This window comes from Mauremys reevesii, linkage group 1, assembly GCF_016161935.1.
Source record: "Mauremys reevesii isolate NIE-2019 linkage group 1, ASM1616193v1, whole genome shotgun sequence".
Lineage (NCBI taxonomy): Eukaryota > Metazoa > Chordata > Testudines > Geoemydidae > Mauremys > Mauremys reevesii.
In genome coordinates this window covers 165,291,492-165,317,256 of record NC_052623.1, presented here as the reverse complement: position 1 = coordinate 165,317,256, position 25,765 = coordinate 165,291,492, and the positions used below count along the sequence as shown (strand labels likewise).

The window sequence follows — 25,765 nt, the reverse complement described above, 5'->3', positions numbered from 1 at the left end:
AAGAATGAGACAAGGTGGATGAGGTCTGGGTTGAAGAAGAGCGCTGTGGAGACCTCTCTTTCACCAACAGAAGTTGGTCCAATAAAAGATACTACTTCACCTGTGCTATCTCTCTCATATCCTGGGACCGACACGGCAACTACAACACTGCAAACAACAATGAAGATGGTGAGATAAACTCACTGTTATACATGTTAGGTCTTTTTTTTAATTTTTAGTTTATATATTAATCCATAGATATAGAGTGGGAATGAAGGTGATATTAATTGACATCAGTGGAAAGTTAACTGGCAAATTTAGCTTGATGGTTTGAATATAAAAGCAAAACCAAAGAAGAGCAAAACAAAAAAAAAAAGCTTTCTTTTTGCTTGACTACTTTTAGGAAGGTGTTTTACTGTATGTAACTTCTATTATGGTTGTATGACCTTTCAGCTCCACTGTGCCTATTTTTTAAATGACAGTGGACTGTTTTATGTTGTTGCTAAGTAATCTTCTTGATTTACAGATAATGATAAAAGTTGCAACATTTTGTTTAGAAACTCCCCTCAGCATTGTTCCTGCTGAACGTTTCTGCATCTCGCTACATGATGTCAGGTGGGATCATGCCACAGATTTCTTTCTGTCTGTCACGGTTGACTGGATGTAATGTGCCATAACAGGATATAATCCAGGGTAAAGCAGAGCATGTAGCAAGTCATAGGAACAAACAAAATGGAAATCTCTAGTAATACAAAATACTCACTTTTAGTTACCACAGCTTGTTCAGGCAAGAAAAACTTAAATTCTTTAATGTAGATGGAATTCTCAGGTACTACAATAAGCATTATAGAAAAAAATGAATGGATAGAGATAATAGAATATTGCACAGAAAGAAAAATTAGAAATACGGCATTTATCTTCAGCACACCCCTATGGGGTCAGGAAGTGTTGTTATCTCCATTTTTAGATGGAGGATTGAGGCGCAAAGGGGCTAAGTGACTTACCCAAGGTCACACAGGCAGTCCGTGGCAGAGCTGGAAATGGAGCTCAGGTCTTCACCATCCTTCAGTCTCAGTTTCATGGTTGTCTGGTTTCTCCCTTGACCCCATTTGGTATTGTTTACCTATGCATGTATAAAGATTGAACCCCTGATTATAAACCATCTAATTAATCAATGAACACATTATAGCTGTATATTGAGCACCATTTGCAAGTCCCCTCTAGATTACTTCGGGATGTTTGCAAAAGGTTTTCAAGGTCAGGCATTAGGCTTTGCAATTAATCCCAAAGAGAACGGGATATAAAAGTTAAATGTGATTTACACCATTAGTCACAGGAAATGGACTTCCAGATTTAATGGAGGTCAAAATACTAAGGCTTGGCAGCAGCTATTTTTAGAAATCATTAAGGTGTTATTTTTAAACCTTAGCTCTTAAGGTCTTTTTAATTTAGGAAACTGGCCTTAATTAGCCCCACTTGCTTGACGTCATGTTTTCCATGTTCTGTGTTTAGCTGCGGCCAGCTGCTACTAGTGTTAAGTAATGCTTAACTACAGTAGAACAATTTTGCATCTCTACTTAATTATGGCAAAAATAACTGTAAATTAACACATTTTATCTCAAAGAACATTAATCATTTTGTTAAAATACCTTAACCTACGACTATAGGCTAGTAGAGTAGTTAGTAGTTCATAGAGTACCCTATGAACATGGCCATCAGCAGTAGAGCTGTGTCCTGTTGTGAATGGCTGAATGAATAGTGCAGTCAATGGCTTGCAGATGGGCCCAGGTTACATGCTAGACTGCATAGGTGAAGCCATCCATTCTACACTGATCTTGGTTCTCATCATTTTAAGAAAATGCAAATGAGATGTAGACTTAACAGGCCAGAGAAGCAATCCAACCTGTGAAGAAAGCTTGTTTTAGTTAGCACTGTTGTTTTGTGGTATTTCATTAAGTGATATGGTTCCATAACTCCAAGCAGGTCCTGCACTGCGGCCCAGAATTAAACATGGTGAGGGAGAAGCAGGACAGCCTGCACAGCATTCAGGTTGAGTTTTCACAACTCAGCCCATCCACAAACCAAAAGGTTGTAAAAAATAATGTGAAAATCTGTGAAGAGCAGCTGTGAAAAATGTGTTTTCTGTGCCAGCTCATGCCATCTTTTTTTAATAAGTAAAATGGTAGGAAAGCCAGCTTTTCCATATAAACTTTTATGTTGTCTAATACCTGTGTGGTATAGGAATAGCTAGATAGCACGCACTATACATAGGATACATCTTTTGGTTTGTATCCCCTGTATCATACTTCAGCGTATTAGTTTTGGGAGACCTGTCTCCAAAATTAGCTCCAATTAAGCAGTAGAAACCAGTGTTTCTAATCTGGGTATTTACCCAGAATGAAAAGACAGATGCAGGCTTCACTGATGTCTCTTTCATTGTTTTTCACTTTACTATTTCTCTGTCCCTATCAATCTCATCCTTTCATGGCTGTTCTTTTAGAAGTGCTTTCTCCAGACCCCTTCTTATGCTGACTGTGACTGCAGTGATTCTCATCCCTCTTTTCTTCTGCTGCTCTTGATAAAGATCTGCCAATGGAATTTTAATCCAATAATTCCTTTCTCTCCTTCTACATCCTTACCTAACTCTATTTTCATTTCAACCCCTCAAATTCCTCTTAACTTCTCTTAATAACACTGAAAATCTGATAAAATAACATTAGGGCTCAGGTTATTTTGTCTTTTGTTGTTTTTCACTTCTCACGACTAAACTAAAAGACCACGTTCAAATGTGTGCTCATGAAAGTGAAATGCTGAAAATTCTTGCCAGAATAAGAACAGTGATGCCAACCAGAATGCAAGTCAGTATTCACCAATCCTGATCTATAACACAACAACCCTATTATTTCTGGGCCTCTGTGAGCAATGATGCTAAAGTTTGTGGTGGGGTTTTTGTTTATTTTTTATTTGGGCAAATATCCATTAGTATGTAGGATCAAAACCATGAAATTATTGCATTCCATTTGTGCCTTCTGTTGGGATATGAACTGAGGACTTCACAAGTGTATTAACCCACTGCTCCATATAGTGTCCCTTTATCTCCTTGTCTCTAAAAATTAATTGATTTTCTTCTTCATTACTATCTAGCAAAGGCTAAATAAACTATGTATAATCTTCTTTCCTTTTGTACTCTATATACATTTAAGTTAAATAATTAGAAACACCGTATGATATGTAACGGTGAATTTATTTTATAACTGGTATCACTTCTTCTCAGTAGAGGTCCAGGACTTGATGCTAGTCAGATCTGAGATGCATTGGCAGAACTGTATGAGGAAGCTTGCACAAAGTCTAGCAGCAGAAGGTCCGTTTCACTGATATTTTGTTCTGGTCTACATAGATTATTATACCACTCTCATCATCATACTGTTTTAGCACTTTCCAGTAATTCATAACGTGACATGAATAATATCAGTTACATAGGATATTCACCTCTCAATTTCACGTGCAACAAATTCCCTGTATAGAGTACTCCAGCATCCCTCGATTATCTGCTTTTTACCCCAATGCTAAAGGTTTGAATTGCAAGGAATTTCCCTCCAGTGGACAAGAAGAGGGTTGAATACAGCTACTTCTGTAGCCTGTCAGTGCTGCTGTATGCACACACCATGAGGATACTAAACAAAAGGGATCCTCCTTGTAAGGGCCAGCTCCAGGTTTTTTGCTGCCCCAAAGAAGAAAAAAAAAAAGAAAGAAAAGCCAGAGTTCCACCACCAAAGCAAAGGAAAAAAAAGCCGGAGTGCCACCGCCAAAACAAAAAAACAACAACATTAAAAAAATTTTAAAAATGGAGTGCAGCCCCTTGAAAAGTGCCTAGAGCCAGCCCTGCTTCTTGTCCTCTGCCTTGCACCTTGTGCAGTGACTTAGACCACCGCAGTTCAAGCACTCAGTAGCAGGAAGAACAGGAGTACTTGTGGCACCTTAAAGACTAACAAATTTATTTTAGCATGAGCTTTCGTGAGCTACAGCTCACTTCTTCGGATGCATAGAATGGAACACACAGACAGGAGATATTTATACATACAGAGAACATGGAAAGGTGGAAGTATGCATAACAACAGGAAAAGTCTAATCAATTGAGATGAGCTATCATCAGCAGAAGGAAAAAAAAACTTTTTGAAGTGATAATTAAGATGGCCCATAGAAGGTGTGAGGAGCTCCTTCTATGGGCCATCTATGGGCCTTCTATGGGCCATCTTAATTATCACTTCAAAAAGTTTTTTTTCCTCCTGCTGATGATAGCTCATCTCAATTGATTAGACTTTTCCTGTTGGTATGCATACTTCCACCTTTTCATGTTCTCTGTATGTATAAATATCTCCTGTCTGTGTGTTCCATTCTATGCATCCGAAGAAGTGAGCTGTAGCTCACGAAAGCTCATGCTACAATAAATTTGATAGTCTTTAAGGTGCCACAAGTACTCCTGTTCTTTTTGCGGATACAGACTAACACGGCTGCTACTCTGAAACCTGTCAGTAGCAGGAGTAAGTCTCTGCCATACTGGTTTGGTAACATTTTCTACCCACTTTGTACTCACTTTGCACATGTGTGACTATCTACAGTACTTTCAAGTTGCAACACAGTATGTACTCCCTTTTCTAGGCCCCAGTTCAGCAGGCTACTTAAGCATGTGTTAACATTAAGCATGTGAATAGTCCCACATGACGTGAATAGGACTACTCATATGCTTAAAGTTAGGCTTGTGCTTAAGGGCTTGTCTATACTTGAAATGCTACAGCGGCACAGCTGTAGCCTTCTTCAATGTAGTCCTTGCCTATGCTGATGGCAGGGTTTCTCTCTGGTGTAGGTAATCCACCTCCCTGAGAGGTGGTAACTAGGTCCGTGAAAGAATTCATCTGTCAACCTAGTGCTGTCTACACTGGGGGGTTAGGTCCATTTAACTATGTCACTCAGGGGAGTGGATTTTTCACACCCCTAAGTGATGTAGCTGGGTTGAGCTAACTTTTTAGTGTAGACCAGGCCTGAGTACTGGCTGAAACGGGGCCTTAGGGTCTGAACATGTCTTTGTATGAGCAGAGTAAGGGACCACATTCCTAAATGTTGATCTCCTATGTTTCAGGCAGTGGCGGATTAGCCACTGGGCCAAGGGCCTGTGCCCAGGGGCCCCGGCCAATTGGGGGGCCCCAGAAAAATGGGCACCCTGAGCCGGTCCACGTGCCTGCCTGGCGCTCCTGCCAGGAGTGGGGTCAGGGCACGGGGGCTTGCCCCATTCCGCCCGCCCAGCACTCCTGCCACAGGGTGGGGGAAGTACCCGCTCCCCAGCAGGAGCACCAGGCCGGTGGGGGAATCCCGCACACCCACACCCCACTCCTCAGCAGGAGCTTCGGGCAGGGGGGCAGGGCAGGGCAAGCCCCTGTGCCCAGCCCCATTTCCCCAGCAGGAGCACAGGGAGGAGAGGGGCCCCCACTTGCTCTGGCCCAGGGCCTCATAAAAGCTTAATCCATCTCTCGTTTCAGGTCACCATCATGCACTTGGTTGCTTGCCCTTTTTACAATATTGTTAGGGGGAGAAATGGAACTGAACTTTGGTGTGTGTGTGTGTGTGTGTGTGTGTGTGTGTGTGTGTGTGTTGGGGGTGGAATGCTGACTTACAAGGCATAGAGCAACCATCTAGTCTTTTTTTTTATTATTAAGAAAAAATTAGGAGATCAATATAAATTTGAAAGACACTTTGTGTCCAACTCTGATCTTTCACCCACTCTCCTCTCCAGAGTAACAGTCCTAAAGCAAATGCTGACATTGAGTGCTTTAGCACTGCTGCTGCACTGACAAATGCCTGACAAGAACATTAACTCCAGTTCAGAATGAAGAAACTATCCAGAATACATCAATATTCATTGTATTCCTATACATGTAGTGTAGCCTTGTTACAAACACCTACTTGATTTTTTGTGAATTTGTTCTTTCATATATCTGTTTTGGCTACCAATATGGTTACCTGTCAATTATACTTGTGTTCAAATAACAGTGGTAACTCTTGAATTTCATTTTTTGTCACATAGATTAATTATATGTAATCTGCAAACCAAAATCTGTAGACTTTGAAATGCTCTTGGATGGGTTCCATATTTTTCCATCATAGAAATATCTGAGGTTAACTTTTTTAAAATGACATAAAAACATCCTCTGTCTCCTCCCCCACTTTAAATAAAGCATTCTGCTTTGACATAAATAAGATAAGTGATGGATACCACTGGAAAATGCGTAAGGAAAAAGGATCAGTGACCAGGACTGCAAAAGGAATGAAACATTTTGAATGGTGCTGTATGGAAACATGAAGAAGGGACACCCAAAAGACTACATTTTCAAACCTTGGCACCTAGGCCAAAATTTTTACAAGTAACTAGTGTTCCAAGTCTCAGATTTTGGGAGTGTGATGCTGGCAGGCCAGGTGCCAGCCCATGCCAAAGTCCCCATGTCTCAACTGGACACAGGCAGTTACATAGCTGGAATCTGACTGGCTCACTTGTGGATTAATATTGATAAAGTAGGTACTAGAATTATAAGAAAGTATTTAGACTCTGCTGAATGCTTGTGAGCTGTCCATGCATTAATCTGACTTGTAATATCTGCGCACCATATGGTAATGTAATATTTGAGTGGGTATATTGTGAACGTATGCATCTCCATACAGGAGAGGGGCATGAATTGGTGTTGTATTCCCCTGCCGAAAGAGAAGACCCATTGATACCAGACAGGCTATGGGTGGATCTTGCAACTGAAAACTCTCTGCATCTGGGTTGAGGAATTCTCAACAACAGGACTAAAGACTCTTATTGTTCTGCTCTCCTCCCTGTGAAAATGAGTCTGCAAGAGGACTCCTTCCATCAGCTGAGTTTGCAGCTCAAAGCACATGGCAGGAGGGAACCACACACAAAGGAACTAAGGATCCCTATTCTGCTCAGGGAAGGGGGGCAAGGTGTTTCTAGGCATAAGCAAGAGATGCTTAGCCTGGGTTAGCACTAAAGGACGAATAGAACTTGCTGGTTATAGAAGCCTATATTACCTTTTGAAACCTAAGACTGTAACTCATTCATGTGATTATGTATGCTTGCTTTAACTATGTAAATAACACTTTAATTTCCTTTTCCTATTTAATATGTCTTCATCTAGTTTACTGGAGGATTGACTCCAAGCATTGTTTCTAGTATGAGACCTAAAGCGCGATTGACCTGGGGTAAGTGACTGGGCCTTTGGGATTCGGAGTACCCTGAACATTGCTTTGATTCTTAAGGTAAGAGTGCATCTGTCACAGAGATATGCTCACTTGAGTGTCAAGACAGACTGGAATACCCAAGGGGACTGTCTGCGAATTTGTGTTTAGGATGTTGATGTGCCTATGGAGTTTGCACATGGTGCAGTTGGTTGGTGAAATCTAAGTTTAGAACTCACAACCAATTTGGGGTTTGTGCTCTGATTTTTAACAGTCTACCCTGAGGTTGGTACTCATGCATGACTGTTGGGCGTGTCACAAGGTACTAACTTGAGATACCTTAAAATGCTCAATATCCACCCTTGAAAATCAGATCCCTTTTAAGGTGCCACAATTTGGGTATTGAAAAAATTAGACATTTAAAATCACTGGTCACTTTTGTAAATTTAGGCCGTAGGTTTCACCTGCAAGATTTGTGCACAGAAAAATCATATTAACCAAACAGATAAATGCCTGCAGAAAGAGGCATTTGTGTATGCAGTTATCTGTGTGGCACATACACATAGGGCCCTTTGCACAAGCAAACTGTAGGGCTTTTCCACTCAAATATTGGTGAATACAGTCAAGGTGACCAGTGTTGAGTGTCAACACCCATAATATACGATAGAGACATGAGTGAGTAGAATATGAGGAATAATGTTTTTACAGGACTCACTTCATGCCCTGAGGTGCTTTATTCCTTCCTTCAGATATTATAATATTAATGTCTTAAAAAGAGCGTTCTATTCTATTAAGGCTTGTAACCATAATATCTAAGGGCCTTTCAATAGTACATGAAGAAACATGACTACACAGCTGTAATCTGTTGTTTGTTCTCTCATCCTCTCCCTCAGGGGAGAAGTGTGTGCAGTGGAGTGTCTTGTTTTGGAAAGGTGTTTTGTTATTTTTGTGGTTGTTTTAATATACACATTGCTTTGTATTTATGTTAGAGAAGGCCAGGATAAAGAAATGCTCCTTTCACTTGCAGCAGAAGAACATGAGGTTTGATGGTCCTTAGTTCCTGTGGGAGTTCATTCCATAGTCTGACTGGCTCCTGAGAAAGCTCTGTCTCCTTCACAGATGATACCCTGGATACAACAAAAATGGGTGTGTACCTGATGTTGACTGTGACCTTGCAAAAATCTGTGAGTGTTACTGTGCAGCCTTAGTTTGGCCCCTTTGTGCATAGGCATTTTCGTGCAGCCTGTGTAAGGACTCCTGCCTCATTCAGTACACAGGATGAACAACGTTCAGGGAGTGAATCAGGGTTGTATAGTGAAATAGCCTGATGTCTGTAGGATCCATGCCTCATTTGTTGCAGAAGTTGAAAGGTGTGTAGGGAATGAGGCAGGGGATTGCAGGAAAAGAAAGGATGGTCTTGTGATTGGGGCAGTTGAATGCTGCCCTGGAGAATTCAATTCTAGAAATACCTGCCTCTGCCAGAGAGTTCCTATGTGATATTGGGCAAGTCACATAAACCAAATTTTTTACAGGTGACCACTGTCTGTTCCTCATATGCAGGAGTGTTGAGGATTCACAGCTGCAACTGAGGTCAATAGGAAAACTTTTCTGGCCATATAAAATATGGTGAAATGCTAAGAACTCTGAAAAATCAGGCCCTAGGCTTCTCAGGTTGGACACCAAAAATTCGTTGACTCTTTAAACAATTTTGGCCTTATCCTCTGTGCCTCAGTTCTCCATGTGTGAACTGGGGATAATTTTAAGGCTGTTTTGAAGATAAATTCATCAATGTTTGTGAAGCACTAAGCTATTACAAAGAGAATAAAATGGAAATGGCCAAGAGGAAATTTAAAAAACAACAAGTCTTGTGGCTTTGGATGGTGTGAAGTAAATAATGAATGTGCACACTGAATGATGAAGATAAAAAGAAACTGTCCACCCTGCGCACTGAATAAGCCAGCAGTTCTGTGGAAAAAATAATATGTGATCATGTAATTAAAGAATGCATTGATGCATATGCACAAGGGGGCCAAATTAAGATTGCACAGGCATCCTTAATGTAGAGTATTTTTTGCTTTTGGGTGCTTGACTTTGCAAATGTAACATTATTTTAACATTTTTTTAATGTAATATATTAAAATATTAAATGAAATAATAAACTGAGGGCTCAGTTTACATTTAGGGCCCTTCTTGCAGCATAGGATGGTGTAGAGCTGGCCAGCCCAACAGGAGCTTCTGGAAGCATTGTGCCTCAGGCAATCATAATGCCTCCAGGATTGAATCACCCCTGCTTCATCCTTATACAGGATGCAGTATGGTCCCCCTCATATTCCTGAGTCGGGCCAGTTCTGCCCCTCCTTGCCCCTGGGGGGATAGTAGTAGCCATAATGCAAACCATAGTTCATTCTGGCTCTGGGGAGCTCAAGGGCCGCATTGTACCTGGCATCTCTGCAGGAGCACACATGGAGGGAGTATAAGTTCTCTGTGGTAGGCCTAGGCATCCTCATACCTTTAATGTAAAATACGTAAAGAAAGAAAGAAGCAATGTAATAAAAGATCATTTCAGAATTGATTTCAATTACAATACAGAACACACAGTGCACAGTGCTCACAGAAACATCAAAAAACAAACAGAAACCTGATCACCAAAATAACAAAACAAACAAAAACTCAAAAAGAAACTCTCAAAATGGAGATAAATCATCAATAACTAAAACAAAACAAAAATAACCAAAAAAATATACCTCCATACAAAAAGGGAAAACTGCCCTCTCTACTCAAAACTAACTCTAAGCTGCCTGTCACCCTACCCACCCAACCCCCCCTGCCACCAACACCCCCTACCTATCCTACCCCCACAACGTCCAGCCCCACCCCCCCCACACCACATCTCCCCACCCCTCAGCCATTGCCCTACCACCCCACCCCTTGCACCCTACCACCCACCGAATACTGACACAACAACTGCACTCAGACTCACAGATAACACTGCTACAACAGCATACAGCACACACAACACACAACACACTCACACCAACAAGAACACAAGAAGAACTCACACAAACTCCCTCCACATGAAGAATGACCCATCTGAGAAATGAATGTCTGGAGGAAAACTGACGCACAATGCACTTGCAGAACACAACGGCAGAGGCACAAAGCAAACAAAAAACAACCTTGCAAACCTCAAAACCAATGATACAACACAATCCCCACCCACATCCAAAGAAACCTGACACACCAATAGAGGAGGCTGGATAAAAGAGAGGTGCTGTCCACACAGCACTCAGGAACAACACCACAGGAGGCTGCACACCAACTCTACAAACCCTCTACCTACAGGCCCACCCAACAGACTCTGAGGGAACACACACTAAAACTGAACCATCTCACCCCCAGGAGCCCTCACACAGGGCTAAAATATCTACTGCCCAAAATCCACAAACCTGGGCTACATCATCTATCATCTGCCAAATGGACCTCCCTCCTCTGGACCCCACTCCCCACTCGGGACTTGGGACTCACACCACCAGAGGACTCTCTGGAGGACTGGACACTCCACTGAGACCTGAGCACCACACCACACTCTTCACCACCACTGACAAGATTTCCTGACCCTTCCAGACACCACCAGACTGGCCACCACACACCTATGCTGGCTACACCAAGGATGAGGCTCTTGACCCCACCACACACTCACTGGGAATGCAGCTGCTGATCCTCATGCCTGGCTCTGTGCACAGCACAGCTACTTTGCTTAGCTATGTGCCATTATCACATATGAGCCGCATATAATATATATGATCATATATCCCCAGAGACAATATGCACCTATGGCTACTGCCCGCCCTCCCTAAATATCTCTCCTCTTTTATGCCTCATGCCCTCTTCTTACTCACTCTCCACTCCTCCATCCATCCTGGCCATCTGGGACTCATCATCACATGATTTCCCACCCACCCACACCAGCTTCCACCCCACACTTCCACCACACCACCACACCCCACCCACACAGTCAACACAACCAACCACCAGACAATCACGTCTCACTAACACCACCAACAACAAACCACCCATGGTCACATTAACACCACACCACACCTGCCCCCCAATGCCCCTGCCGGCACACCACAAGCTTCATTGTCATCCATTCCCACACCACCACACCATCCACAATCAGCATCACACACAAGCCCACACACAGCACCCACAGACAGACACCAACACCACACATACCAAAATCAAAACCACAATCAAAAACTACAGGATCAACAGAGCCAGAGACAGACCCAGAGCCAGCAGCAGAAACAGAAACCCAAGAGACAAACCCAAGAAAGAAACCAAAAGAAAACAACCACAATCCACACTCCCATCCTCCACCGCCCAGCCAACCAATCATCACCCATCATCATCAGGGATCTACATCCCATCATGAGAATGATCCCCAGCACACCCAGCCCACAGACAACAGTTCAACCCAACAAACAACCTACCACAACCTGCCAACTCGCACCATCAGTACAGTAACAACACACGCCAAGTAACAACAACTAACAAAACCCCCCCAACAAAACTCGATACCTCCAACTCCCAGCCATCATCACACCAACCACCCCACCATCACACCACCATCACCACCTCATTCACCACACCATCCACCAATCACATCCACCAAATCATATGCATAATATATGCCATCTGCTGCCCTGCTATGTACATCTGCCAAACTGGACAGTCAAAAGGAAAAAAAAAAAAAAAATGGAAGGACACAATATTATAAATGGCAATATACAAAAACCTGTAGAGAAACCCTGGCCCTCCTCACACACATCATGGGTGCAATGCAGCATCAAAAAAAAAAAAAAAAACAAACCAGACTTCAAAGAGAAACTGCTGAAACTGCTGAGCTCAATTTATTTTCAATCATCAGCTCAGGATTAAACAAAAGACTGAATGAGGCCAACCACAACAGCAGAAGTTTCTCCTCCTCTTTTTTCACCTCAACACCTAAAAGGGCCTCATCCTCCTCCTCCTCCTTGAACTAACCTTGTTATCCTAGCTTGCTTCTTGCTTGCATATATATACCCCTGGAAATTTCCCACACACCCACTGCAAAAGAAGTATTCACACCCACGAAAAAGCTCATGCAAAAACCTCTTGTTAGTCTAAGGTGCCACAGGATTCTTTGTTGCTTTTAGTGCTCACTTTGTTATTTTTATTACAAATATTTGCACTGTAAAAATGATAAACAAAAGAAACAGTATTTTTCAATTCACCTCATACAAGTACTGTAGTGCAACCTCTTTATTGTGGAAAATAAAAAGTACATGCATCCATGCCGATGACTCTCATTTAAAAGAAATGCATTAATTAAATTTGTGCCTGAACTCCTTAGGGGAGAATTATATGTCTCCTGCTCTATTTTACCCACATTCTGCCACATATTTCATGTTATAGCAGTCTCGGATGATGACCCAGCACATGTTGTTCATTTTAAGAACACTTTTACTGCAGATTTGATAAAAACACAAAGAAGATACCAATGTGAAATTTTTAAAGATAGCTACAGCACTCAACCCAAGATCTAAGAATCTGAAGTGTCTTCCAAAATCTGAGAGGGATGAGGCATGGGGCATGTTTTCAGCCATCTTAAAAGAGCAATACTCCGATGCAGAAACTACAGAACCCGATCCTCCAAAAAAGAAAATCAGTCTTCTGTGGTGGCATCTGACTCAGATGAAGGTGCGTCAGTCTGCACTGCTTTGGATCATTATCGAACAGAATCCATCAGCAGCATGGAAGCATGTCCTCTGGAATGGTGGCCGAAGCATGAAGGGGCACAGAAATCTTTAGCATATCTGGCACATAAATATCTTGCAAAGTGTCGTCGGCTACAGAAGTGCCATGCAAATACCTTGTTTTCACAGTCAGGTGACATTGTAAATAAGAAGTGGGCAGCAGCATCTCCCGTAAATGTAAACAAACTTGTTTGTCTTAGCAATTGGCTGAACAAGAAGTAGGACTGAGTTGACTTGTAGGCTCTAAAATTTTATATTGTTTTGTTATTGAGTGCAGTTATGTAACAAAAAAATCTACATTTGTAAATTGCACTTTCATGATAAAGAGATTGCACTACAGTACGTGTATGAGGTGAACTCAAAAAGACTACTTATCTTTTTACAGTGCAAATGATTGTAATCAAAAATATATAAAGTGAGTACTGTACACTTTGTATTCTGTGCTGTAATTGAAATCAATATATTTGAAAATGTAGAAAACATCCAAAAATATTTAAATAAATAGTATTCTATTATTGTTTAACAGCGTGATTAAAACTGCAATTAATTATGATTTTTTAAAATGTCACGAGTTATTGTGATAAAGTTTTTAATTGTTTAACAGATCTCATTGTCAGTTGTTTCCTCCACAGATAGCAATCCTTTTCCTCTGTATATCCTGTCCATATCTTGATTGATATTCATTACTCTGTTAATCACCGGGAGCTTTCTTGTTTGAGTGTAAAATATTTTCTTCTTCTTTTGATTCCACTTGATTACTCCCACAGTGTACCATGCTACTGATATTGCCCACATATTAATGGCTTGGATAAAATTCTCTGAGATGAGTTTTACCTTATTCATTCGTAATAATCTCTTCTCACTTCTTTTTTGAGTTCCTTATGTTGTAACTCCTACAGTTCCAATTCTAAGATATTTATGCAAGTCAGGCTGAGAGAGATCTTGAATAGTGCCTTTGTTAACTTGTATGCCATCTGGTTGTACCAGTTTGCCCCTCATCACAGACATGGGTGCACATTTAGCCAAGCCAACCTGTAGCTTTATATCTGCACCAAACTTTTCTGCATGTCATCAGTCTCTGTATCTCATTTTGTGACCATCCGTAGAGTTTCAAATCATCCATATCATTATTACTTAATTTTTTTGTAGTTTTGCTTGCCACTTTACAGACATAACAAAAAGATGGTCTCTATCCCAAACAGCTTACATGTCACATCTTCACTGCTTTTGCTCTGTTGCCTGGCAGACCCATAAAGCCTGATTTTTAATCTCACTTATGATAGTGTAAATCAGGAATAACTCTGCTGAAGTGGCATCATGTAAAAATAGTATGAGTAGGGTTGCCAACCCTCCAATATTGTCCCAGAGTCTCCAGGAATCATGTGAGAAAATATCCAGGAAAACAGCCAACCAAAATTGGCAACCCTCTGTAAAACCAGAATCAGGCCTACCGATTTAAAGATGTTTTTTGCCATTATCAGTCGACATAAGGTACGTTAGGATGGGGCCTCACAACACACTTAAGATGATCCTATGGAAGTTTTATAACCCACAATTACATACCAACATGCATGCTGTTGCTCTCTATTCCTATGCTAATGTAATTCCATTGCTGTTAACAAATAAGTTGACAGCTGTGTTACATGCTGCTCAGGCCATATTTAACTTTCTACACAATTTCTGTGATACTTAATCAAATTCAAATAGCTTGTGGAAGTATTGAGTTCAAGGTGTCGTCATTCCCTTGTCCTGTGCATGAATGGTACTTTTCACTATCATACTTAGCTCTTTATTTGTTTTGACGGCTATCTCTTTGGTTCTGAATTAAATTCTTTCCACATCCTTGACACTTTCCTGTATCTTTCAGCATAAAGCTAGAATAAATAACATCATCTGCCAAAAGTTCATTCATCTTCCCTATAACCCTCACAGAGCTCTGTAATTATTTAACTACTTAAAACTTTCACACTCTTACAACTCATAAAATAGTTACTTAATTCTTGATATTTTCTCCCCAGCTGTGATGATTTAATCGAGCTCGGGTTTTTAAAAAGTCAGCCAGGAAAATCCCACTGAGCAATACAGCTCATTTATAAGGATCAGCATTTCTACAATACCGAGTCTGCACTGCACTCTCCATCTGTCTTATCTAAACACTACCATCACACCATATTTAGGTTTTCATGGTAAGTGAAACCATGACACACAGATCTGAGGAAAGCTGTACATCTGGCCTGGAAACATCATTCTGTATTTTAAACATTTTGCAGAACAGCTCTATGTGATTAATTCAGGTAGAGCCCATTTGTTCTGGAGGCTTAGCTAGCTTGCCAACAAGGAAAGCACTGTGGTTTCTTCACCACAAGATTCCCATTTCTCAAAAAAAGCTTGGGAGAACATTCACTAACCAAAGAAATCACAAGCTTTCACAAACTCCTTACAAGGGTTTTGATATGAGGTGTCTTATTTTTTTATAATGGGGTGAAATTCACCTCTGTGCCCAGGGATAAATATCACCCACAAATGATAATACTAAGCAAAAAAAAAAAGTTAACTTAATTTTGCACAATCAAGCTCTCTAAACTCAAAAGTTGGGAAATTCCAATGACTGCAAACATTAATCATCCTCTATATTTATGGTATCTGTTAACAGGAATAGAAAATACTCCCAGTACATATGTTTACCATTGCTGAATTAATGTTGAAGGAGAAACAGTAAGTTTTTAAATATCTAGACTTTTATGAGTGCTTGATTTTGCAACCTTACCATTGTTTTAAAACTAACATTGGATACAATTTTCAAAAGATTCAAAAGTTTCTGAAAATTTTACCACTTTGTTTTTTCTTGAGGATGAGCAGATGGCAACTATTGTATTATTTGTTCTTCTTGGGTAAAAATCATCCTTCTGCAGAAGGGTAGCACAAGACCTAACTATATACCACTTAAACCCCTTAAAAAGGGATTAAATGGTGAATACGATTTCTGCTGGCTTTCTGCGGTGGGGTGAATTTCATTTCTTATGAGCTACATGTGAAACCTGAAATCAAACTTAGAGCCATCCAGTGTCCTTGGTCCATGCATGCAGTTCTGATGAACATCAGTTTGGCATGATCCTTCATAAAGCTCACTGTAGTTATTTCCTTTTCCTGGGACCTATTGCCCCCTTCCCTTTTAAAACCACAGCAAGATGCTATCAAGCACTGTATGCCTGCATATACTAACTTAGTTTTGCTAAAGTTAAATCGTACACGATCCCTCTCTTAAGCAAATGTAGTAACGGCAGTAAATCACCTGTCTGAATATGACTGGGACAGTTGCTACAGGAAGCCAATAACACTTTAAGGGGTTTTGTATTAAATAAAAGGAAAGCTTTTGTGTGACAAAGAACACATACCCTTGTAAAAGCAAAGGGTTTCCAAAGGGCTTAGTACAGTACATGAGAAAATTATTCACACTGTTACTAGCTCAGTCTGCAAAAATATATACAATGACAGGGGTATTTATTTAATTTGGAAAGTATTGGGTGACATAGGTTCGTTTTCTTAGAATACATGTCTCCCCAAACCATATGCCAATGTCTTTTCATGAGCTGATGAATGTATCTGGTTTAGGTGATGAAAGGAACAGGAGACACTTTTACTGTGTTCCACAGAATGGGAAATATGGTTTAATACGTTTATTTTTCATTCGTTTAAGTGCAGTCCGGTTGCCTGCTACAGATGCCTCTGTAAATATCTGCAAAGGAGGAACCTTTCGGGAATGAGAGGCTACTGATATACTGTGCCCAGCAGCCAGAGCCAATAGAAATATACCCAATGTTCTGTATGTCTGTTTTCATTTCTTCCTTGTTCCAGTGAAGCAGTGGCTTTTTTTCCTTCAAGTCTGGAGGTAAGAAGTGCCAGTGCTCAGTTTGAGTGCATTGCAGCTTTACAGAGCATTTATGCTCACATGGAGCTGTGCCCTAAGTTGTCTGAAATATCTAAAAGGTAGCTCATGATCCTGAGACTCTTCCTACACTCAGGAAGAATGGTGGGAGAATAACCTTCTTCACTCTTCTCTCCACAGCTTCTCTCTCACTAAACTTGCTTCAGGAAGCAGTGGCAAGAACGCTTAGGTGACGTTGTTTGTTCCAAATGGAGGAACAAGCAAAACAAACTAGCTGTTGTGGAGAACTTTCCACATTCTAGTTGCTGTTGGCCTGAGTAGTGAGAAGCCCATAGCACTGGCAGCTCTTTAAAGAAGGAACAGTAAAAGCACTTAATGCCCATAGGATGGAATATGAAGGTCAGCTTGGATGAGGAATATTTTGTTTCATTTTGCTAAACTGGCAGATTTTAATATTTTTTTCTTTTTTATTTTTTTTTTAAATCAAGGAGTTGTTTCATTGCTTTCGATTATAAGATGGAGTATATGTTCCTTCAGTAAAAATGAGCAAGGTGTTATTTTTAACATCAGCAAATGCAATTGTAAATTAAACTCTACAATTGAAATCTTCATCACCATTCTCATGTAGGTGACTAGCATGGACTTGACCAATATTACATTTGGTCTCAGTATTAGTGCTAAGTTGGCAGTATACTTTTCATACTGAATTCAGGTCTTCCAAGAACCTTACTACTACTCATTACAGGGGTGGAAAAAGCCAAACATCAGAATTACCCCAGTTTTACTGAATGGAATTAAAGCTTGGCTTGCCACACCAATTAACCCACTGGTGCTTCCTTGATGTGATGATGATCCACTAATGATGAAAGCTCCAGACCTGCTGGCTCCAAGGAGTTACATGTACTGTATCAACTTTTCACATATAGTAGAACATACAGCCACCACATGAGAAACTGAACTTATCTGTGCATCCATAGGTTTCAGAAACCAAAAGACTTCTAAACCAAGTGATGTGATTAGAGGAAATGAGGAAATGAAATCACTTAATGGGTATGTGCAACACAAAGAAGGAATCAATAAATTGTTTCCAGGAGTTATCAAGGGCTGTTTAATGCCTCTGGGACCTAAACTATCTAATCCTCTACCCTTTCTGTTTTATTTGTCTTCCATTCTATCACATTATTGGAATATCTCATATCCTGTGAAGATCACAACAGCTGCTCAGTTCTGGGACTCAAGGTACAGTAAAAGGATCAAGTTTTCTGTATGTTATGTATCAGATTCTCCATGAGAACTCTTTTACTCTCCAGGACTAGTTTATATCCTTATTAAGGCTACAAATATTAGGCTGTTTCCACAAAGCCAAAATCTTTTTTTCTGAGGCATAATATGTCCTATGGAATACTCATTCTCTGAAATTGACCAGTAGGAGTAGTTCGTCTGAATGTTGATTGATAAACCAGTGCAATAAATCTTGGTGCATGACTGGTGAATCACTTAAAAAAAGGAATAATTAAAATAAAAGAATAGGTTCTAAAAGACTACAAGCCAAATTCTGCTTTCAAATACACCTCTGTAACCTAACTGTGCAACCCCTTTGAGGTAAAGCAGAATTTATCCTTAGGGATCTTTTAATAGACAAATTGGACAAAACTGAAGTAGGAGCTCTCTTGGGGCCTGATCTCCATGGGAGCTTTTCTGTTGACTTTAATGGGTGCTGGATCAGGCCTTGAATTGTGAATGAGATAGAAGATTATTCACTCATCATTATTACTATCATTAACTTTTTTGAAGAAAAGGATGAGTTCTGTAGTTGTCAGTTGGCGAAGAACTCTGATTGGAATATAAATGGGAGCTCTTGCTCCAATAAGGATGACAGAATTTGGCCCAGAGTTTGATTGTAATGTATGTGCACTTAACATCCCTTTTTAACTCTTTTTTTGTTTGGCAGTTTCTTCTCCTTGACAATTTGATATTAGCCTATGATAGCACCTTATACTGGTGTTGTTTATTATTATCGGCCAAATTCCAATATCCTCATATGGGCAAAAATCCCATTCAGTTCAATGGGACTTTTGCTAGAGTAAGGAATGAGGAAAAACTGAGAAAAGAATTCAGGATTTGACCCATTTGTATGATCATCAAAGCAGATTTCTTGTCAAATGGACAAAGATTTGCCAGACACTTAACCATGTCCCATCCGTGTTTTTTTTTCCAGTTTTCATCAGTCTGAAGCTTGAGTTCAGAGCATAACCCTTTATCTAGTCCTTCCAGCATCCTTCTGATAAATCAAGAGATGGGACCAGACCAAATCTTGGATCTACACATCCCCTATGAACTTTAGAAAGTATCAAATCCAGGTTTGGGTCCAGATTCATACATCATAACTCAAGCCTGCATCTACATATATCACAGGCGCTTTGCATTAGTTCATAGCATTCTTTGACTCTAAAAAAACATTTATTGTAATCTAGCTAAAGATGAACCTGGCTGTGACTATGATGGCAATTCAAAACTAGACAGTGTGGACTTGGGTGAGTATTTGGTATGTAGCGGGGTAAAGGTGCTCTTAGATTCACATAGTGAATTTACACAGGACTTTAATCTCTCTCTTTTCCCCTGCGCAACCCACATTTTTCATCAAGTAAAACGTAAAAGACAGCAAATGGAGGTATGTTGCTTTTTCCTAGCTATGGATCTGGACCCATATATTTAATAAATACTCTTTCATACAATTACATGCTATTTTAAATAATGAACATAGAAAGAAGTGTGGTGTAAACAAATTCTGGCAAATAGCTGGTTAGTACAGTAGTAGAAAGGTCAGTGAAGCCATGACATGTCACTGCTTTACACAATAATAATTACTTCTGGATATTAATCATCCATTCGTTTACCACTTTGCAGGTGTTTTAAATGCCTTTAGTACTTTGCAATTTTTGCAAAATGCCAGGTAACATAGGGCCAAATTCTGCCACTCTTACTCACATTGAGTAGTGCCTTAATCCTAATAGCCTCATTGACTTCTGTGGAACTATTGTGAATAAAATGATGCTCATTATGATTAACAATGGCAGAATCTGACCCTGAGTTGTTTGGTCTCTGAATAATTTTTGAATAGCTGGCGTCAAGGCTTTGAGTATAATCTTTAAAATACTGAAAGTTTGAATCTTATTTCCAGAGTTTGTTTTTAAAACTCTTGTGTTATATCTATTAGATTCTCTTTGTAAAAGCTACATATTCTTAGACTTAATACTGCAACTTCTAAAATGAAGAGTAAATTACAAATTCAGACTCAGGGAATTATGGTACTTCCACTGAGAAAATAACCCTGAAACCTGACCAGCCACATCTGTATAAATCACTATTCAATTATTACTGTTTTTATTACACTGCATATTATTTTGACTTGCACCCAATGGTCCAGAAAAAAAATCTTATTGGCACTTAATGATACTGGAGGAAAGTTAAACCAATAAAATGAAAAACGATCCTCTAATAATTACACTTCTAAGTCTTATTTCATACACCATGAAAGCAATCTGCATGCCAAGCCTCCGTTATTATATTACACTGTTTCTGCAAAAATAAATAAAAGGTCAGAGAGCAAAGCTGACTAAAGAGACATCCTCTTAGTGCCTTGATGTGCCAGACATAGAAGTCACCCGTTGGAAAAATTATGCAAAGGGAGAAAACCTAAGAGGGAAGTAGCTTGAGTAGGTTTTCACTACCATGGGAACACATACTAATGTAAGAGCCAGTAGAGAAAGGGACCTCTGTGGGAGTTGGAAACGGCATTACTGTTGCTGCCGACAGCCCTCAGTATGTGTATCTGTCACAATCCCTGCAGAGCCATAGACACAGTGCCAGATTCTCAGTTGGTGTAAATCAGCATAGCAAAATTAGTGTCAGTGGAGTTACACTGATTTACACAAGCTGCGGATCTGACACAAAATTAATATAAATTCAGGGTTTAAGAGGAGAATAAAACTTGATCAAAGGCTTAGGCCTTTAAAGTAGTGGGCACCTCCTGTGAGATGTTGAGTACCTACTGAAGTCAATTGAAATTGAGAGCGTTCAGCACCTTGCCAGATCCAAGTCACAAGGGAGGAACATACTTAAGTGCTTTCCCTTAGGATAGATAGAAAATCAGGAAAACTACTATAAGAGTAAACAGATCAGCAAGGTTTGCACTTGCCTAAAAGTCTCAGTTTTGCTTTTCTGGGGCTGGATTACAATAACTGCATTTAAACTGCTACAAACCAGAATGCCATTGGGAAAGCCATCTGCTGTGTGAGAGAACTCTCAGCTCCTCCCAGCACAACATTTTTCTTACCTTGCCTTGCCTCCTCCTGTTAAAAATTCTGAGATCCAGCTCTGCCAAAACACAGGACTTGAGTCAACATTTTGATTTTGAAATGAAGAACATACAGAATTTATAATATCCTGCTGAGTGGCATGCAATTTGTAGCTAGCTTCCAGGTCCTGAGGCAAGTGGCAATAGGTCAGTAAAAGCTTTTATCATTGTTTGGTTGTGGAATATAAAATCTTTAATCTTATTTGTTTTCAAATGATATTGTCAGGTGAGCAGGAATAGGTTACAATATCTGCTGTGAGGAAAGACACAGTGAATAGATGCTATCTGACAGGTCTCAGATTTTTCCTCAGGGGTGAGGAAGGAAGGTCTGTTTATGTCAGGCTGGGCACACACAATATCTGAACAAAGTGCTGGGTTAGGATATGTTTCTTCAATACTCAGTGGCAATTGATACAAATGTATAATAGGAGAGTCTTTCTAAATGTCATCCCACAAAGCACAAAATGAGGTAGTAATAATAATAATATTTAGTTTCTATATAGCTATATCCATAGATCTCAAAGCATTTTACAAAGAAAGGTAAGTGCCATTATCTCCATTTTATAAATGGAGAAACTGAGGCACAGAGTGGTGATGTTGAATTGCCCAAGGTCACACACTAGGTCAGTGGCAGAGCTAGGAATAGAATCCCGTTTACCTGACTCCCAGTCCAGTGACCTCTCCAGCTAGACCATGCTGCCAGGGGTCCTTTCTCAGGACTTGATTGTGATCTTTGATCTACTAAGCCATGCTGGTGGAACCCTCAAAAGGTGTGGGGTGGTGGAGTGCAGCTAGCCACCAGATGAGGCCCAGTGAAGTGGTCTTATAGATAGCCAGATCTCTTTTAAACCAACAGGACAACTAATAGTTCCTACTTAATAGGAAGCATTTGTAATATTATGATGACTGCCTATTTTGTTGTGCAAATGTGCTGCTGTATTCTGCACTAGCTGGGAACCCTACCAAAAGAGAATTACAGCAATTGAAAAATGTGGCAAAAAGGGCAAGTGTTGCTATTGGGAGATAATTGCAGGATAAATAAGGGTTCATACAGGCTGTGGCAATTATGCAGACAGGAAGGGAAAAAATCTCTTTCATATCACATGCAGTACTTGGCCTTCTAGTGACAGGTCAGAGTCAAAAATAGCCAAGTTAAGAATATTAGTACTAGCTAGTACTATGCATTGCATAGAGCAATCAAATCATGCTCTAGCAGTACACGGGAAGACACAAACACAGTGATGACTACCAGCACCAGTTCTGCCTTACCTGTGTTGTGAATAAAGCAGTTCTTTCATACCCGCTCAGCAATATCATCCAAGCTTTCCTCCATAGCAGAGAATGAGTGAGAGAGCAAGAGAGTAACAATCGTGTGCCAGCATTCTGACAATACGCCATCCTATATTTAAAATTATCTCACCAAGAGGCCTTATAAAATATTTTGAACGATATTGGTAACAGAAGAGAGGCCCGAGGGAAGGCAAATTTTAAACCCCTTAGTAAAGACTCACAATTGTTCCTCACTGTGAAATTGTCACTGCTGATTGATTTCGGTCCTCCAGCAATGCCTAGACTCATGAGAGGATGGTTTCAGAGACATCAGCAAAGTCCTTATAGCATGCAAGCAACAATCCATGAGCAAGCGTATGACAAGCTGCTGAAATGTGCAGCATTACCAAAATGGTCCAGTGACCCTGACCTGCAGCCTAAGGAGCTCATTGCTGTCCCTGGTAAGGGTTCAGCCACAGAAGGAGGACTAACCCATATTGGAACATACCCAGGATGTTATTGGTGCAGGGGTGAACCTGGCTCTGAAAAACAAACACCTTTTCCAGTAAGGAGCAGTTTAAGACAGGGTGGTTAAAATCAAGTGATGGCTTTTCTAGGAGGGTGGATTCCTGCTTGTTGAGGAAGCTTGGCACACACCCTTTGCTACATGAGGCTTCAATACGGCCTATTAGTAATGGCACCACAGCCATGCTATTGGAAGCACAGGTGCTGGATCTCCAGGAACCCAGAAAACTACAGCTATTCTTAGCAGAAACCATATCAGAAGAGGACAATAGATCAGGAGCCCAAGGCTGTCGCAATAAAAAGATTCAGAGGGACTAGTTCTGAGCCTCTCAGGATACATCTACCCTGCAAAAAAATACCCACAGCAGCAAGTGTCAGAGTCCAGGTCTATGGACTTGGGCTCATGCTATAGTGCTAAAAATAGCAGGATTGACATTCCCACTCGGGCTGTGAGACCCACCCTTCATGCTGGGCTTCAGAGCCCAACCTCCACCCTGACTGGGAACATCTACATGGCTATTTTTAGTGCCACAGCTCAAGCCTGAGTCTCTAGACTGAGGCTCTGAGTCTCACTGCAGGGAGTTTGTTTGTTTGTTTTTTTGCAGTGTAGACATACCCTCAGACACACTAAGCCTGGGCTCAGACTCAAGTTTGAGACCAACCTCCGCCCCCCACTTCCATCCACACACAAATCAGTCTGACTCCAGTCAATAAGTACTCAGGATCCAGGTCCTATGGCCCTGCTAGGGGTGGTGGGACAGAGTCCAAGTCTTACCGAGACATGGGTCCAAGCCCTGTCATTCTGCAGTGTGGATGCAGCTGAAGCTTTAGACCTGAGTCAGAAGGTCAGTGAAGTACAGCATGGATGCATTAGTGCAGCTGAAATACTCGGGTCCTGCAATTGTAAACCCAGGTTTATAATGCAGTGTGGATGCTCAAGTATGGGCTTGGAAACTCCAAGTCCACAAGGCCAGATCTCATAGACCTGAGCTTAGTGTGCAATGTAGACATTCAGTCTTTTCTGTGAAGAACATAGCAATCTCATCAGTGTTCAAGTGAAATAACTACAGATGAAGGAAATAAAACCTGACTATTTAACCCTCTTCCATGACAGCCTTCATCTATGGAGTTCTGGAGAGTTCAGTCCTGTCACCCCTCCTATTTGTCATCCATGTCAAACCACTAAAGGAGATCGTGAGACAATCCTCGCCCCCCCTCCCCCCCAGGCTTCAGTGCCATCAACATTCCAGTGGCATTCAGCTCTATGTCTCCTCCATATCCAGCACTGACAATGCTTTCTCTAGTTGTGGCAGTGTCTGAAGGAAGTTGGGAACTAGGTAGAAGGAAGCCTGTTCAAGGTAAATCTGGGGAAGATGATGTGATGTAGCAGAAAGAAACAATTTGATAAAGTGGCAGTAGCTACTGTCATATCGCTGTTGAAAGCATCTGCTCTCCTGCTTGTTGAAGAGAGTTGGCATGGCCACAGTTGAGGTGGCATGCAGTCTTATGCGTCTACTTGAGTCACTGCTGCTTCTAGAAATCAAAATAACAGTGACCAGGAACACCTAATCTCTTCTGCAACTAGCCAAGAAATTGTACCCTTTCCATTTCATATGTGGAACTAGGCTCTTTGACCCATGCTTCCTTCACTGCTAGCCTGGACTATTGCAATGCACAAAAGGCAATCAGAAGTTGTAGCTGGTTCACAATGTAGAGGCCTCTTTCCTAAGTGGGACATGCCAAAGAAAGCACTTCTCAGCTGTGCTCTGCACTCCCCATTGACTCCTGGTCTAATTCTGAATTTGCATCAAGGATCTCATCCCTGATCCTTAGAACTCTGAAATTTGCCTGAGCTATCTCATGGATCATCTGTCCGTCCTTCACCCACATTGATCAATAGGGAGAAGGGCTAAAATTTCCAGATGTGTCTAAGTGACTTAGGAGCCTTAGTATTGTCTCTCAAGGTCAATGGGACTTAAGCCCCTAAGTCACTTAGCTAATTCTGAAAATTTTACTCACTGAACCTGAGAGTCTTAAATGAGGCACACAAGGTCAGGAGGCAGGTGTTCTCAATAGACGACCATAGGTTTACAAAATAGATGTGGTTTGACTACAATTTTGGCATCTTGTGCACCTGTAACTCATACATGTGATGTCAGAACTTGGTGTCAGAACCATGTGCAATGGTTGAAGGGGTTGAAATTCTACCCTCCCCCTGCCACACAGGGTCAGTCCACGGGGCTATAGATTGGCCTATCCCACCTATAAACTGGAGTAGCTCCACCAGTTTTTCTAGTGGATCAGGTGGTCTCTGCTTCATATCTGGAACCAGTACAGAGCCCAACTCCCTGTGCGACTTTTCATCCCACAACCCTGTATCCCATGGAGGTGTACCATGACACAGAGGGTAACATTTTCAAAGTGCCTAAGTGACCCAGGAGCCTAAGTTCCATTGGCTTTCAATTATACTTAGCGTCCTAAGTCACTTACATGCTTTTGAAAATGTTACCCAAAGAGCCTTATCTGTAGAGCCCTGAAAATCTGCAGGTATCTGCTTTATATCTATGGATATCCGCATCCACGGACCATGTTTGCGGCTCTTGATTGGATGTGAATCCAAATTTTATATCTAGAGCCCTGAAAATCTGCAGATATCTGTGGACCATGTTTGCAGATCATGAATTGGATGCAGATACAAAGTTTGTATCTGCGCAGGGCTCT

At 40.9% G+C, this 25,765-nt stretch overlaps 1 protein-coding gene across 3 annotated transcripts in view; it reads right to left on the bottom strand.

Moving 5' to 3' along the window:
- Positions 1–25,765, bottom strand: part of CLDN14 (claudin 14) — a 30,471-nt gene that overhangs the window by 2,732 nt on the left and 1,974 nt on the right. Inside the window, exons 1-3 of one of the 3 annotated variants that reach the window (XM_039504489.1) lie at positions 3,469–3,616; positions 984–1,102; positions 743–811 (exon numbers count right to left, since the gene is read on the bottom strand). The gene's annotated coding sequence lies outside the window, so the exon portion shown is untranslated. Of the gene's footprint in view, positions 1–742; positions 812–983; positions 1,103–3,468; positions 3,617–25,765 lie in introns of those variants that run through there. The other 2 variants (XM_039504473.1, XM_039504481.1) reach the window with 2 other exon arrangements.